The 15,105-nt window shown below is 24.3% G+C and overlaps 1 protein-coding gene across 1 annotated transcript in view; it reads right to left on the bottom strand.

Moving 5' to 3' along the window:
* Positions 1–15,105, bottom strand: part of LOC135929962 (exocyst complex component 3-like) — a 36,527-nt gene that overhangs the window by 15,281 nt on the left and 6,141 nt on the right. The window lies entirely within an intron of this gene.

Consider the following 15,105-nt stretch of genomic DNA (forward strand, 5'->3'; position numbering starts at 1 on the left):
TAATCATTGCGATAATGTTTTCACCATTTAAAATAATCATTTCATACAAAAATTATTAACTTGTTTATATAGATTGTGACAATGTTATCATCAAATTGAAAAATTAATAATATTTCATTTCACACTTAAAAATTATTGATGATTTATTTTAGTATCTTCTATAAATATAAATAAATTAAAGTTTTTTAAGAATATATATAAAAAAAACTATCTTTCTTATATTAAAACTAAAATAAACTGTCGATATCCAAGCGAGGTTTTCAAAGTTCTAATGGCTAAAAACTTTCAACTTGGTAGTTCTTATTATTTTAAAATACAAAGTCTTTATATTTTTTTTTACCTTTTCAAAACAAATGATTTTACAATATAACGTCTTTATTTTCTTGTTTCAAAGGAAATTTTTTTAAAAAAATATATATTTCAGGTTTATTTTATTTTTTTTTTCATAATAAATATTAAAAATATTTATAATAATGGTCACGATGAGATCGCGAAACTTTAAAAAAAAATATTAAAAACAAAACTCCAAAAAAAATATTTCATGACTCACACAAAAAAAAAATAATATTAATTATGATTAATAAATAAAAATATATAAAAACCTTTGAACACAAAAAAAAGTTGTTTTACAAAGACGAAAAAGAAGGGGTGGGGGGTTCGTAAATAAAAATAAAAAGTAATCATCTATTATTCTAACACATGTTCACATAAATAAAAAAATACTATGATGTTAAATATTTTAAAAGTTTTATTCCATATATTAATATCGAATTTTAATTATTCTCGAAATTCTATTAAGGAAAATGATAAAAAAAAAATTGTTTTATTGTAAAAAAAAAAAATTGTAATATTTATTCGGGTCCGGTATCAATTAAATTGATAATAGAAAACAAGTTATAAAAATTATTACTAGATACATTCAATAACTAAGTAATAAAAATTAATAATTATATTACATCTAATTTAATAAGAGATTGTTTAAATCTTTTAATATAATAATTTTAATATATAATTCAATAATATTCAATCCGCTAGTTGGCGTATTCTTATTTTTTAAATTAAAATAAACTTTATTTTATTTATTATCTACATAAAAAAAATTCTGAAGCAAATTACGAGTCAAAATGCTAGATTTCTAATATGTATTTTTGCATAAAATTATTAACTTGTTTATTATAGATTCTCATTGTTATAATGTTCTCATCATTTAAAATAATATCATTATTAACAATACTAAATTAATAATAAAATATTCAATTCACGCTTAAAAATTATTGACTCGTTTATAGATTAATTATTGCGACAATGTTCTCATCATTTAAAATAATATCATTCCATACTTAAAAATCATCGACTTGCTTATAGATCATTGAACAATGTGATAATGTTCTCCTCATCAAATTAAAAAATTAATAAAATGTTCATTTCATTCTTAAAAATTATTAAATGATATTATTTTAAATGGTGACAAATCTCACATATAATTAAAGAAAATATAAAACAATCTTTCGTTTTATACTATACCTAAAAAAGCTGTCGATATCCCTAGCAGGTATCAATTAAATTGATTAAAAAAACAAGTTATAAAAATTATAATACTAGATATATTCAATAATTAAGCGATGTAAACTAATAATTACGCCTAACCTATTTAATTGATGGTTTAAATCCCTTAATATAACAATTTTAATATATAATTTCTATGATATTCGATCCGCAAGATGGCGTATAACATTATTTACTCGCTTCATTTCACTTATTATTTATAAAAAAAAATCGATAGATTTATAAAAATCTTAACTTTTGCGCCTAGAATCTGTCATTTTAAAAAGGGAGAGGGGATAGTCTTTTTAAACGGCTCGTTTGAGCGGCTTTAAAAACGGCTAACTCAACATTTTAGCCAGAAAAAATATTACCAAAGTCTCAAAATTCCGATAATATATGTCTTGATCTTTGTTCCTTCTACGAACAAAAATCTTGAGGCTTGCGTAATATTAATCTTGACGAAATATTGAGTTAGCCGTTTTTAAAAATCGGCTCAAAACGAGCCGTTTAACAACACTAGAAGGGGATACCAGCATTGCCACTTTACGAGTTAAATTTCTAGATTTCTTAATAGTTTTTTTATTAAAATCAATTGCACTATGGTTAAATTTTAAGGCTTATCTACAAGATGATTAATTTTTTTTAAAAAAATTTGATCTACTTTGTTATTGAAATTTTTTTTTAAATAATTTAAATTATCAAATTTTGCAAACTTGAGGAATTAATATTAAAAGAAGAAAAAAAAAATTAATATCACTAAAAAAAAATATTCCCTTTCTTTAAAAAATTTTAATAGTGCGATAATAGCAAATTTAATTATAAAAAAAGAAATTTCCGATGTGTTTTTTTCACAGAAATGTGTTATTTTTTCAATCTTAAATCACATTTAATTAGATTTTATCGGGTATGTATTCAATAATGTTATGATTTAATTATATATATTGACGATAATTCAAACCAATTAATATAAAATGATAATATTTGCAAAAATAATTTAAAATATAAGACAAAAAGCATTATTGAAATTTCTTTAATTATTTTTTTTGTTGTACTGCATGTGTTTTAATTAAATCGTCAATATGTTTCATTAAATCATCACAACAACACTGTAATGTTCGGAATACCTGCACTCTGAATTTCGGGTAATTTTTCCCATGAATTTATATATTAGTTTACCCATAGATTTTTCGTATAAATTTTTAAATGTCTCCCAAAGTTAACGGCAAAATTTATCTACAATTCGTAAGATAGGTATTCTAAACGTGCTGGAGTACATTTCCGGTCAAATCAAAGTTAAAAAATAATAATAACATATTGCCACTAATAACATAATAATAATAATTTTAAAATTAATAAACGCCATCTTGCGGACTGAATATTATAGAATTATAAATTTTAAGTATATTAACTCAAAATTCAAAAATCTTCACAGATCGTTGCTCTTTTGAAGATCAAAATATGCGAAGATTTTTTCGCTAAAAAAAATTTTGAGCTTGCTCAAAGAAGATTTTTGAGCAAAATAAAAAATATTTTTTGTAAAAAAATCTTCTATAATTTTGAGAAAATATTTTGAGAATTTTATAATAAAATAAAATCTTTTGTAAGGAAATCTTTATTAAAATATTTTTGAAATTTTGATCTTAAATTTTTTTGGTAAATTCTTTAAAAATAAAATTTTTGATATATATTTTTTTTTATTTTATTATGTTAATGAAAATATTTTTTTTGAATAGGTTGTGAATGTGAGAATTGGTCATTATACCGACTGCATTTTTTTTAATATTTGGAATAAGTAATAGTGATTATTTTAAAAATGTAATGTCATAATTTTAATGTTTTATATTTAATGTAAACTATAAAAGTGACAATTGTCATAATACTCATCTCAGAACCTTTAAAAATAATTATAATTAAAAAAGGCTAGTTGAGCATGTTTTGAGATGGTTTCAGTGATTGTAAAGCATATAAAGGTGACAATTGTCATAATAACATATGTTTTAATTGGAAATAGAGAAAAATGATTATTTCAACATGAATTAATATAATGTGTAAACTATAAAAGTGACAATTGTCATAATATTCATAACAGAACCTATAAAAATAATTTTATTTTTAGGTATTAAATAGGCGAGAAAAAATTTTTTGAGCATGTTTCGAGATGGTTTTATTGTAAAAATTGTCACAATCGTTATTTTTGAACTTTTTTAAAGCAAGTAGATAAAAATTTATTAAATATAAAATTAAATGTGGATGTACCATAGAGCAGTGACAATTGTCATAATCGTTATTTTTGAACTTTTTTGAATTTTTTTGAAGCAACAGAGTAAAATAATAAATTGTAAACATGTTAAATTGAAATTTAAATGTGGATGTACCATAGAAAAGTGACAATTGTCATAATCGTTATTTTTAATCTTTTTTGAATTTTTTTGAAGCAAAAGGGTAAAATTATATATTGTAAACATGTTAAATAAAAATTTCAGTGAAGATGTACCATAGAAATGTGACAATTATCATAATTGTTATCTTTGAACTTTTTTGAATTTTTTTAAAGCAAATAGGTAAAAATATATATTGTAAACCTGTTAAATTAAAATATCAGTGAATATGTACCATAGAAAAGTGACAATTGTCATAATCGTTATTTTTAATCTTTTTTGATTTTTTTTGAAGAAATTATATATTGTAAACTTATTAAATTAAAATTTCATTGAAGATCTACCATAGAAAAGTGAAAATTGTCTTAATTGTCATTTTTAATCCCTTTTAAATTTTTTTGAACTTACAGGGTAAAATAATAAATTGTAAACTTTTTAAATTTAAATGTGGATGTACTATAGATAAGTGACAATTGTCATAATGGCCATTTTTAATCTTTTTTGAATTTTTTTGAAGCAAAAGGGTAAAATAATAAATTATAAACATCATTAATTAAAATTTAAATGAGGATGTACCATAGAAATGTGACAATTGTCATAAACGTTTATTTTAATCTTTTTTGAATTTTTTTGAAGCAAAAGGGTAAAATTATATATTGTAAACATGTTAAATAAAAATTTCAGTGAAGATGTACCATAGAAATGTGACAATTATCATAATTGTTATCTTTGAACTTTTTTGAATTTTTTTAAAGCAAATAGGTAAAAATATATATTGTAAACCTGTTAAATTAAAATATCAGTGAATATGTACCATAGAAAAGTGACAATTGTCATAATCGTTATTTTTAATCTTTTTTGATTTTTTTTGAAGAAATTATATATTGTAAACTTATTAAATTAAAATTTCATTGAAGATCTACCATAGAAAAGTGAAAATTGTCTTAATTGTCATTTTTAATCCCTTTTAAATTTTTTTGAACTTACAGGGTAAAATAATAAATTGTAAACTTTTTAAATTTAAATGTGGATGTACTATAGATAAGTGACAATTGTCATAATGGCCATTTTTAATCTTTTTTGAATTTTTTTGAAGCAAAAGGGTAAAATAATAAATTATAAACATCATTAATTAAAATTTAAATGAGGATGTACCATAGAAATGTGACAATTGTCATAAACGTTTATTTTAATCTTTTTTGAATTTTTTTGAAGCAAAAGGGTAAAATTATATATTGTAAACATGTTAAATAAAAATTTCAGTGAAGATGTACCATAGAAATGTGACAATTATCATAATTGTTATCTTTGAACTTTTTTGAATTTTTTTATAAGCAAATAGGTAAAAATATATATTGTAAACCTGTTAAATTTAAATTTCAGTGAATATGTACCATAGAAAAGTGACAATTGTCATAATCGTTATTTTTAATCTTTTTTGATTTTTTTTGAAGAAATTATATATTGTAAACTTATTAAATTAAAATTTCACTGAAGATCTACCATAGAAAAGTAAAATTGTCTTAATCGTCATTTTTAATCTTTTTTAAATTTTTTTGAACTTACAGGGTAAAATAATAAATTGTAAACTTGTTAAATTTAAATGTGGATGTACCATAGATAAGTGACAATTGTCATAATGGCCATTTTTAATCTTTTTGGAATTTTTTTGAAGCAAAAGGGTAAAATAATAAATTATAAACATCATTAATTAAAATTTAAATGAGGATGTACCATAGAAATGTGACAATTGTCATAAACGTTTATTTTAATCTTTTTTGAATTTTTTTTAAGCAAAAGGGTAAAATTATATATTGTAAACATGTTAAATTAAAATTTCAGTGGAGATCTACCATAGAAAAGTGACAATTGTCATAATCGTTATTTTTAATCTTTTTTGAATTTTTTTATAAGCAAATAGGTAAAAATATATATTGTAAACCTGTTAAATTTAAATTTCAGTGAATATGTACCATAGAAAAGTGACAATTGTCATAATCGTTATTTTTAATCTTTTTTGATTTTTTTTGAAGAAATTATATATTGTAAACTTATTAAATTAAAATTTCACTGAAGATCTACCATAGAAAAGTAAAATTGTCTTAATCGTCATTTTTAATCTTTTTTAAATTTTTTTGAACTTACAGGGTAAAATAATAAATTGTAAACTTGTTAAATTTAAATGTGGATGTACCATAGATAAGTGACAATTGTCATAATGGCCATTTTTAATCTTTTTGGAATTTTTTTGAAGCAAAAGGGTAAAATAATAAATTATAAACATCATTAATTAAAATTTAAATGAGGATGTACCATAGAAATGTGACAATTGTCATAAACGTTTATTTTAATCTTTTTTTAATTTTTTTTAAGCAAAAGGGTAAAATTATATATTGTAAACATGTTAAATTAAAATTTCAGTGGAGATCTACCATAGAAAAGTGACAATTGTCATAATCGTTATTTTTAATCTTTTTTGAATTATTTTGAAGCAAAAGTATAAAATTATATATTGTAAACATGTTAAATTAAAATTTAAATGAGGATGTACCATAGAAAAATGACAATTGTCATAATCATTATGATCATTTTAGAATTTATTTGCTGAAACGAGCAGGTTTTTAGCTGAAGCCCATCCATGGGCGGCCTAGCTTAATAATTTTAAAAAGTGCGAGCGAATCGGTTACAAAATTTTAACAATTAGCGGGCTAAAAAATTTTAACTTTAGTTTATTATTTAAAATCTATTAGGTAAACATTAAAAAGAATCTATGAATATAATTCCCAGGAAATAAAATTCCCATTTTTTAAGATATTAAAAATTACAAAATTAGTAAAATAGTCACTATCTCCAGGTCTCTTAAATCTTTCTACATCTACATGTTGGTACCAATTAACATTATATTGTTTATTATATATAATCTTTTAGATTTTTCCTCACAGGAAGAACCATCTTATTCTCAAAATATTTCAAATTCAGTTTTATTTGGTATAACAAATAATTCTTAACCCAATCAAATAAATTTTTCTACAATAAACTCTGATACCTATCATAAACCACAAAAGAAATATAGCAATTGGAGTCAGGAAAAAATATAAATAGCCATAAACAAAATAAGAGGCCATCCGTCAAACTCCCTCCTTCAAGGGGGAAAACGTATCGGTTTTGGGTACCATTACAGCAATGAAAATTAAAAAAAATTTGAATTCAATTAAAAAAAAAATTATATAATACTTTTTTTCAATCTGGTGCCGCCTCGCTGGCACCAGCAAATTTCATTTTTTTGAGATTTTTATTTTCTTTAATTCATAAGGCAAAACATTAAATAAAAATAAATAAAGGAGGGAGAGAGAGAGACAATGGGAAAAACGAAAAGAAAAGAAAATGCATTTTTTATATCTTCATTTAACATTTGATTTTTTATAAATATAAAAAAAAAACATTAAATAAATGTATCCCATCCAAATTTATAAATGGGGGTTTTATTTGGCCTCAATAAAACAATTATTTTATTCATTTTTTTTATTTTATATAACATTAATTCCTGATTTTTTATTTCAAAATATAATAAACAAGTGAAAATAAAAATAAAAGGAAAAAACAAGAAAGTTAAAATTAAAAATTACAAAATTTTTTTTTTATATATAATGCAAAATAAAAAAAATCTCAAAGATATTCTAAAGGAGCATTTTTTAATCGATTCTTCTGATATTATCCTATTAGGTACATCAGTCCTTTTCCCATTATACAAATTCACAATGAAATTACAAAAAAGTAATATTGTAATAGGTGATTTTTTTGCTTCATGGCTAGAATGCAAAATGGAGCTGGAGGAAATGGATAATAATTTATCTAAAAGTATGTTGGAATGTTTAAACATTAGAGAAAGCTATCTTTTTCAAAATGACGCATTTCGTAGTGCGATATATATGGATCATAGATTCCATTATGAAAATGGAAAATATCCTTTGGAAGAAGATAAAATATTGGCCAGGGTAAATTAATAAATTTATAATATACATCTTTTTATTTTAGGAACATATATTTGCAACTTGGAAACAATTGCAAGCTATTGACCCTCATGAAGAAAATACAACTCTAGTTATGCCTTCCACTAGTGATTATAAAAAAACAAAACTTGACCTTTACATTGAGCGTGATTGCAAGAAGGGACCTATATTTTATGAATTATGTAATAGCGATATCAAGCTAAAAATAAAATCGTTATTATACAACAAAAGATTGCCATCCTCACAAGATATTTTGCAATATTGGGTTTCAAAAAAACACCAAGATGCAGAATTATTTAAATTATCTCAAATAATTCTTGCTGCTCCTTGCACCCAAATCTCAGTTGAGAGAGCATTTAGTGCATTGGCACTAACTGTAACCTCTCTAAGGACAAGATTAGACAAAGATATACTTGATGATATTTTAATTATATAGCTTAATCGTACATTGTTAAATAATGTGATATTTTAAATAATTATTTATATAACCTATTTCATTATAAAGTTATTGTTTACATTGAAATTTTAATAAATAAAAATTCATATATATAACTGATTTAGATTTTTTGTATGAATAGTATAATCAGAGGGGGGCGTATTTTACTAGATATATCCAAATAGTAGTTTCTAAGATCTAAAATTGATTTAAAAGATTAAAGAAAAAATATTTTTAAATTTGTTGTTCCCAAAAATATCATGTTTATATTGATGCATCTTTCTAGTTCAACTCCGTTCCGGTTGGCTCTAAAAATTTAACATATATGATACTATTATCATCTGCCCAGAGGTTTAAGTGTTTCCCAACAAGATCATATTAACCTAATTTAAAAATAATGGATATGACTATGAGTAATGTGATAATTTCAAAATATATATATTAAAATAATTTCAAAAGGGAGTTGAGAATTAGATATGTCACTTATCTATGGTACATATTCACTGAAATTTTAATTTAACATGTGTACAATTTATTATTTTACCCTTTAAGTTCAAAAAAATTAAATAAAAAATTAAAAATGATAATTGTCACTTTTCTATGGTAGATCTCCACTGAAATTTTAATTTAACATGTTTACAATATATAATTTTACCCTTTTGCTTAAAAAAAATTCAAAAAAGATTAAAATAAACGTTTATGACAATTGTCACATTTCTATGGTACATCCTCATTTAAATTTTAATTAATGATGTTTATAATTTATTATTTTACCCTTTTGCTTCAAAAAAAATTCAAAAAAGATTAAAAATGGCCATTATGACAATTGTCACTTATCTATAGTACATCCACATTTAAATTTAAAAAGTTTACAATTTATTATTTTACCCTGTAAGTTCAAAAAAATTTAAAAGGGATTAAAAATGAAATTAAGACATTCACTTTTCTATGGTAGATCTTCAATGAAATTTTAATTTAATAAGTTTACAATATATAATTTCTTCAAAAAAAATGAAAAAAGATTAAAAATAACGATTATGACAATTGTCACTTTTCTATGGTACATATTCACTGATATTTTAATTTAACAGGTTTACAATATATATTTTTACCTATTTGCTTTAAAAAAATTCAAAAAAGTTCAAAGATAACAATTATGATAATTGTCACATTTCTATGGTACATCTTCACTGAAATTTTTATTTAACATGTTTACAATATATAATTTTACCCTTTTGCTTCAAAAAAATTCAAAAAAGATTAAAAATAACGATTATGACAATTGTCACTTTTCTATGGTACATCCACATTTAAATTTCAATTTAACATGTTTACAATTTATTATTTTACTCTGTTGCTTCAAAAAAATTCAAAAAAGTTCAAAAATAACGATTATGACAATTGTCACTGCTCTATGGTACATCCACATTTAATTTTATATTTAATAAATTTTTATCTACTTGCTTTAAAAAAGTTCAAAAATAACGATTGTGACAATTTTTACAATCATTAAAACCATCTCGAAACATGCTCAAAAAATTTTTTCTCGCCTATTTAATACCTAAAAATAAAATTATTTTTATAGGTTCTGTTATGAATATTATGACAATTGTCACTTTTATAGTTTACACATTATATTAATTCATGTTGAAATAATCATTTTTCTCTATTTCCAATTAAAACATATGTGAAATAAGTATTATGACAATTATCACCTTTATATGCTTTACAATCACTGAAACCATCTCAAAACATGCTCAACTAGCCTTTTTAAATTATAATTATTTTTAAAGGTTCTGAGATGAGTATTATGACAATTGTCACTTTTATAGTTTACACTAAATATAAAACATTAAAATTATGACATTACATTTTTAAAATAATCATTATTACTTATTCCAAATATTAAAAAAAATGCAGTCGGTATTATGACCAATTCTCACATTTACAACCTATTCAAAAAAAATATTTTCATTAACATAATAAAATAAAAAAAAATATATATCAAAAATTTTATTTTTAAAGAATTTACCAAAAAATTTTAAGATCAAAATTTCAAAAATATTTTAATAAAGATTTCCTTACAAAAGATTTTATTTATTATAAAATTCTCAAAATATTTTCTCAAAATTATAGAAGATTTTTTTACAAAAAATATTTTTTATTTTGCTCAAAAATCTTCTTTGAGCAAGCTCAAAATTTTTTTTAGCGAAAAAATCTTCGCAAAAAATTGATCTTCAAAGATTTTTTCCTCAAAATTTTGGGCGAAAAAAATCTTCAAATTTTTATTTGAAGATTTTTGTAAAACCCTGATTTTTGTTGTACTTTAAACTATAAATATATAAAATTTTATTTAAATATACCAAATATTAAAGGTTTAAACATTTTAATTTTCATGAAAATCTATAAAACAATTATTTGTGGGCGTAAAACATAAATATACACCACATTTTTTGCAAGATACTTTTTTTGTTATAAATAAGCATCCTGGCATTTTACATCTACCCTTCTTATCATTATATTTTGGCCAATGAGCCGTGAGGTCTTTCCTAACCTCTTGAAGTGGTAAATATTGAGCTGAGTCCTTTTTTACATTTTTCCCGATAACCAGTTTGAACTGATTTTCGTTTTGGAATATTGTTTGAAGTGCATTTGCCATATTTGCAAAGGACTTCCGCCACCGAAATTTTGAAATTGTACAAACTTAATCGATCCTTGCCTGCTATTGTGATATACTATTATAATCCCGTTTGTATAGCAACCAAGAATTTATAAGTACCATGTCAGAATACATGAAATAAAATTCGATGGTCCCATTTTCTTGATTTGGTATGAATTCTATATAATGAAAGTAAAGAATCCATAAGATCTACACCTCCCATTGATTTATTATAAACTTTAACAATGTTTGGACATTTTATCATTATTTTATCCGTTTTTTTCTATCATATCTTTCGCAATCGATAAGAGGATGTGCACCTACAAAAGTGCTCAATAAGGTCACAGCACGATTGTCGTGCCACTTCACTGAATTTAATTCCAACCCCGTTTATTATTGTTTTTTTTGAAACAAAAAAATCCTCGTCCTTTTTTTTTCAACTCCTTATCTGTTGGGAAGTTGATATTTGGTAGTCGATTACCTCTGACCGTGGCCGCGCAAAATATCCCTCTTTGAGCGAGTACGACTTGCAAATTTGGGTGAACAAAACCAGTTATCAAAAAATAATTTATAATTAATTTGCTGTGGTATATAAGAAATTAAACGTAGCACAGCATTGCCACTTGCTCCAACATCAGGCAATCCTTCCGCTGGTAGTATTTTCCCAGAGTATACTTCAAAATTATGGAGAAGGCCATCATCTCCGCATAGTAGAAAGACTTTATAGCCCCATTTTTTTGGGCTTTTGGGGGTTATATTGCTTTAATCTGCTCATCCCTTTGTATGGAATTATTTGCTCATCTACGCAAATATTTTCCCCTCTCGATAAAGATTTTAGTAGGTTATTGGTTATAGTCATCGAGCGGTCTAATTTTATGAAGTGGGTCATGGCCCTCACTTCCAAAGCGGAATAAATTTGTCATTATCATTTATATGAATGAATGATTTGATTTGTTCCCAGCGATTTAGGGTCATGACATCAGCCACCTTGGCATGTCTTGTATTGGTGGCCCAGTAGAGACGTGCTCTGGGAAGTTTAATAATTGACATGTAAAAAATAATTCCTATAAATTTTTCTAATTCATCTATCGGATAAATTCAAAGGTTTGTTGGAATTACATTGAATTGCATATAAATTTGATTCGTAAACAATTAGAGGTAATAAATCATTGAGATATGTATTATAATAATCCATTGGTTTTTTTACTTTATCAACCGTTGGGTTTTCTCCTTTCCACTTTGGAATAACTAATGGTAAATTAGTTAAGCAATTTTTCCAAATCATTTTTCTCACGATTCCTTTTTCATTATTTATATTTTCATCCTCTTCCGATTCATCACTCTCATTGAAATCTAGATATTTATAGATTATATAAGAGCATACATTTTAAATATACCTAAATCATTATTTTGGGTTGACAGAAACTCCTCATCAGACGATTCACTTAAATTTGAATCTTCACTATCATTAGGTATGGTACCACAATTCATAATTCTAAAAATATAAAACTCAAATAAAATACCTTATTTGCATAATGTGTCTTTAAAGCAACGTATGATTATTACAAAATATAATTATCATCAAAAATAATAAATATATATAAAATAATTTCATAAACATTAATTTGTACCTTTTATTTATCTAATTTTAATGTTTTGAAATTTGTCAAATATATTATTTATCCTTTTACGATGTGTAGAAAATTTGAGAAGAAAAATTTTATAAAAAAATAGCCATTTTTAAAAAATAGGGTTTAATAAAATGCGAAATTAAAAATAAATAATAGATCATCGTGGCCCAAATTAAAATTCCAATCGAAGATATAGAATATGGCTTCAAATACACACCATGCAATTGATTGAAAATTTATTTATAAAATATTTTTCATATAATTTGTGGTATGGGTGTGCGAGATACACAGTATGCAATACAGGGTTAAAAAAAATCTAACCTATTTATTAAATAGATTAAATATTAATTCATATAATATAAAATTTAAAAATATCTATTAATAGATTAAATATAAAATAATTATCAATTTCTAATAATTTAATATTTCATAACTTTATTATTGATTAAAGTAATTTAATTTTTACAACTTATATAAAAATGTATCCTCATCTTTACCACATGATGTTTGCAATAAGTTAGAAAAAATTCTCAGGTATTCCCTTTGACATGTTAATCGATAATTGATCAAAAAAATATTTTTTTTATTTTTCTATTTCTTTTATTTTGACCATAATAATGTATGTTACATATAAGTCACAAATTGTATTTAACAAACAATTTATTGTATTTTTATATATTGGTATGAAATAAAATAAAACAGTTTTTATTTGCATGGAAACATAGTGCACATTGGCATTTCGAGCATTTTACATGTGTAACGCCTTTACATAGTGGATTTTTGCACCTTTGACGATTATTCATCCACTCTGGGAAATGTCCACATTTGATCCGTGCGAATATCTGTGGACGGTACGAAAGACATAGGCCCCCTTCTTTTTTTATCTAAATGAAAATATAATACAATAATAAATAAATAATCACCTTCTATTAAATTTTCGACCATAGAAGAAGGACGTCCACGTTTCAATTCTATTGTAGCTTCAACTTGACACATTGTTGTGGCTACTATCTTGACGAAATTCCGATAGAGAAAAAACAGAATTGTCATCTGATTTGGCTTTCTCACATTGAATACGCCGATATAATAACCAGGAATTTACAACTGCTATATCAATAAGGTGTTGGAAGACGCTTATATACCACTTTTTGGATCTGGTTGTATTATGGTATCTTCCAATATTGCTGTCTAACAAATCAACCCCTCCCATATGTTTGTTATATTGTTTGACAAGCATGGGACAAGCTATATTTAGTCTTTTCTTGGTTTTGCGGTTATATCGTTCAATTTGACTCTGGGGTAATTTCCCGTACAATGTTGACAAAAAGGTTACCGTTTTATTATCTTTCCATACTAAGGAAGTTATATCTACCCCTTCAATATTTGCCATATATTCAAAGGATGACCCTCTGATCTTTTTTTTCATTTCGATCTCTGTAGGAAGCTTACAATTTGGGATTCTATTCCTCCTTACTGTACCAAGACTGTATATACCTATAAATATACTTAAAATATTAAATATATAATAGATTTCTTATACCTTTTTTTGCCAAATATATCAAAAGGTTTATTGAGGTGTAGTAATTGTCAAAATATAGCTTAAAATTTTGATTTATAGGTATAGTACGGCTTAGACGCACAACAATATTGCTGGACGCTCCTAAATCTGGTTCTGTTGCTGGTCTTTTTTCAGAATCATTTTCCTGCCCAGAATATAGTTCAAAATCATAGGCAAATCCTGATACACTGCATAGAATGAAGAATTTAAAGCCCCATTTGTGAGGCTTCATTGGCATATATTGTTTTAAATGTATCCGAGCTTTAGTTGAGCAAATTTGCTCATCGATTGATAAGCATTCCTCTTTAGGAATTGTACGAAACCTATCTTGAAAGTGTTTCACAATTGAGGCTACTTTTATAAGCCTATTATAGCCTGGTTGACCTTTAGCTATAGAATTATTATTGTCATTAAAATGAAGAATGGATCGAATGCTTTCAAATTTAGTGATTCATGGTCATTTTTATAAGATCATTGCCAATTACATCTTTCCAATAGTCTCTGATAGATGATAATTGGACAATGGACATCAGAATATTAATCCCAATAAATTTTCTTAACTCCATTTTGGAAATTTTTATAGGTTTATTTATATTTTTTATTGCAGCGTATTTAGTTGATTCGAGAACCACTAAATCTAGGAAATTATCATTTAAAAAATATGATAAACATTGATATGGAGTATTTAAAGCCAGTATGTCGCTGGCCAAAGTTGACTTTCCATTGAATTTTAAATAATTTTTAGGGATGTTTATATTTTTTTCCTTCCATAGTATGTCTCTTCGTCTATTTATAGCAGTAAAATTATCTGAAAATAATGAATTTTCATCCTCATTATCGTCGAAATCTTCAAGGCTATCATCAGAAGAATCAGATGATGAAATCATC

The sequence above is a fragment of the Gordionus sp. m RMFG-2023 genome, chromosome 5, assembly GCF_954871325.1.
Source record: "Gordionus sp. m RMFG-2023 chromosome 5, tfGorSpeb1-WG-v2, whole genome shotgun sequence".
Lineage (NCBI taxonomy): Eukaryota > Metazoa > Nematomorpha > Gordioida > Chordodea > Parachordodidae > Gordionus > Gordionus sp. m RMFG-2023.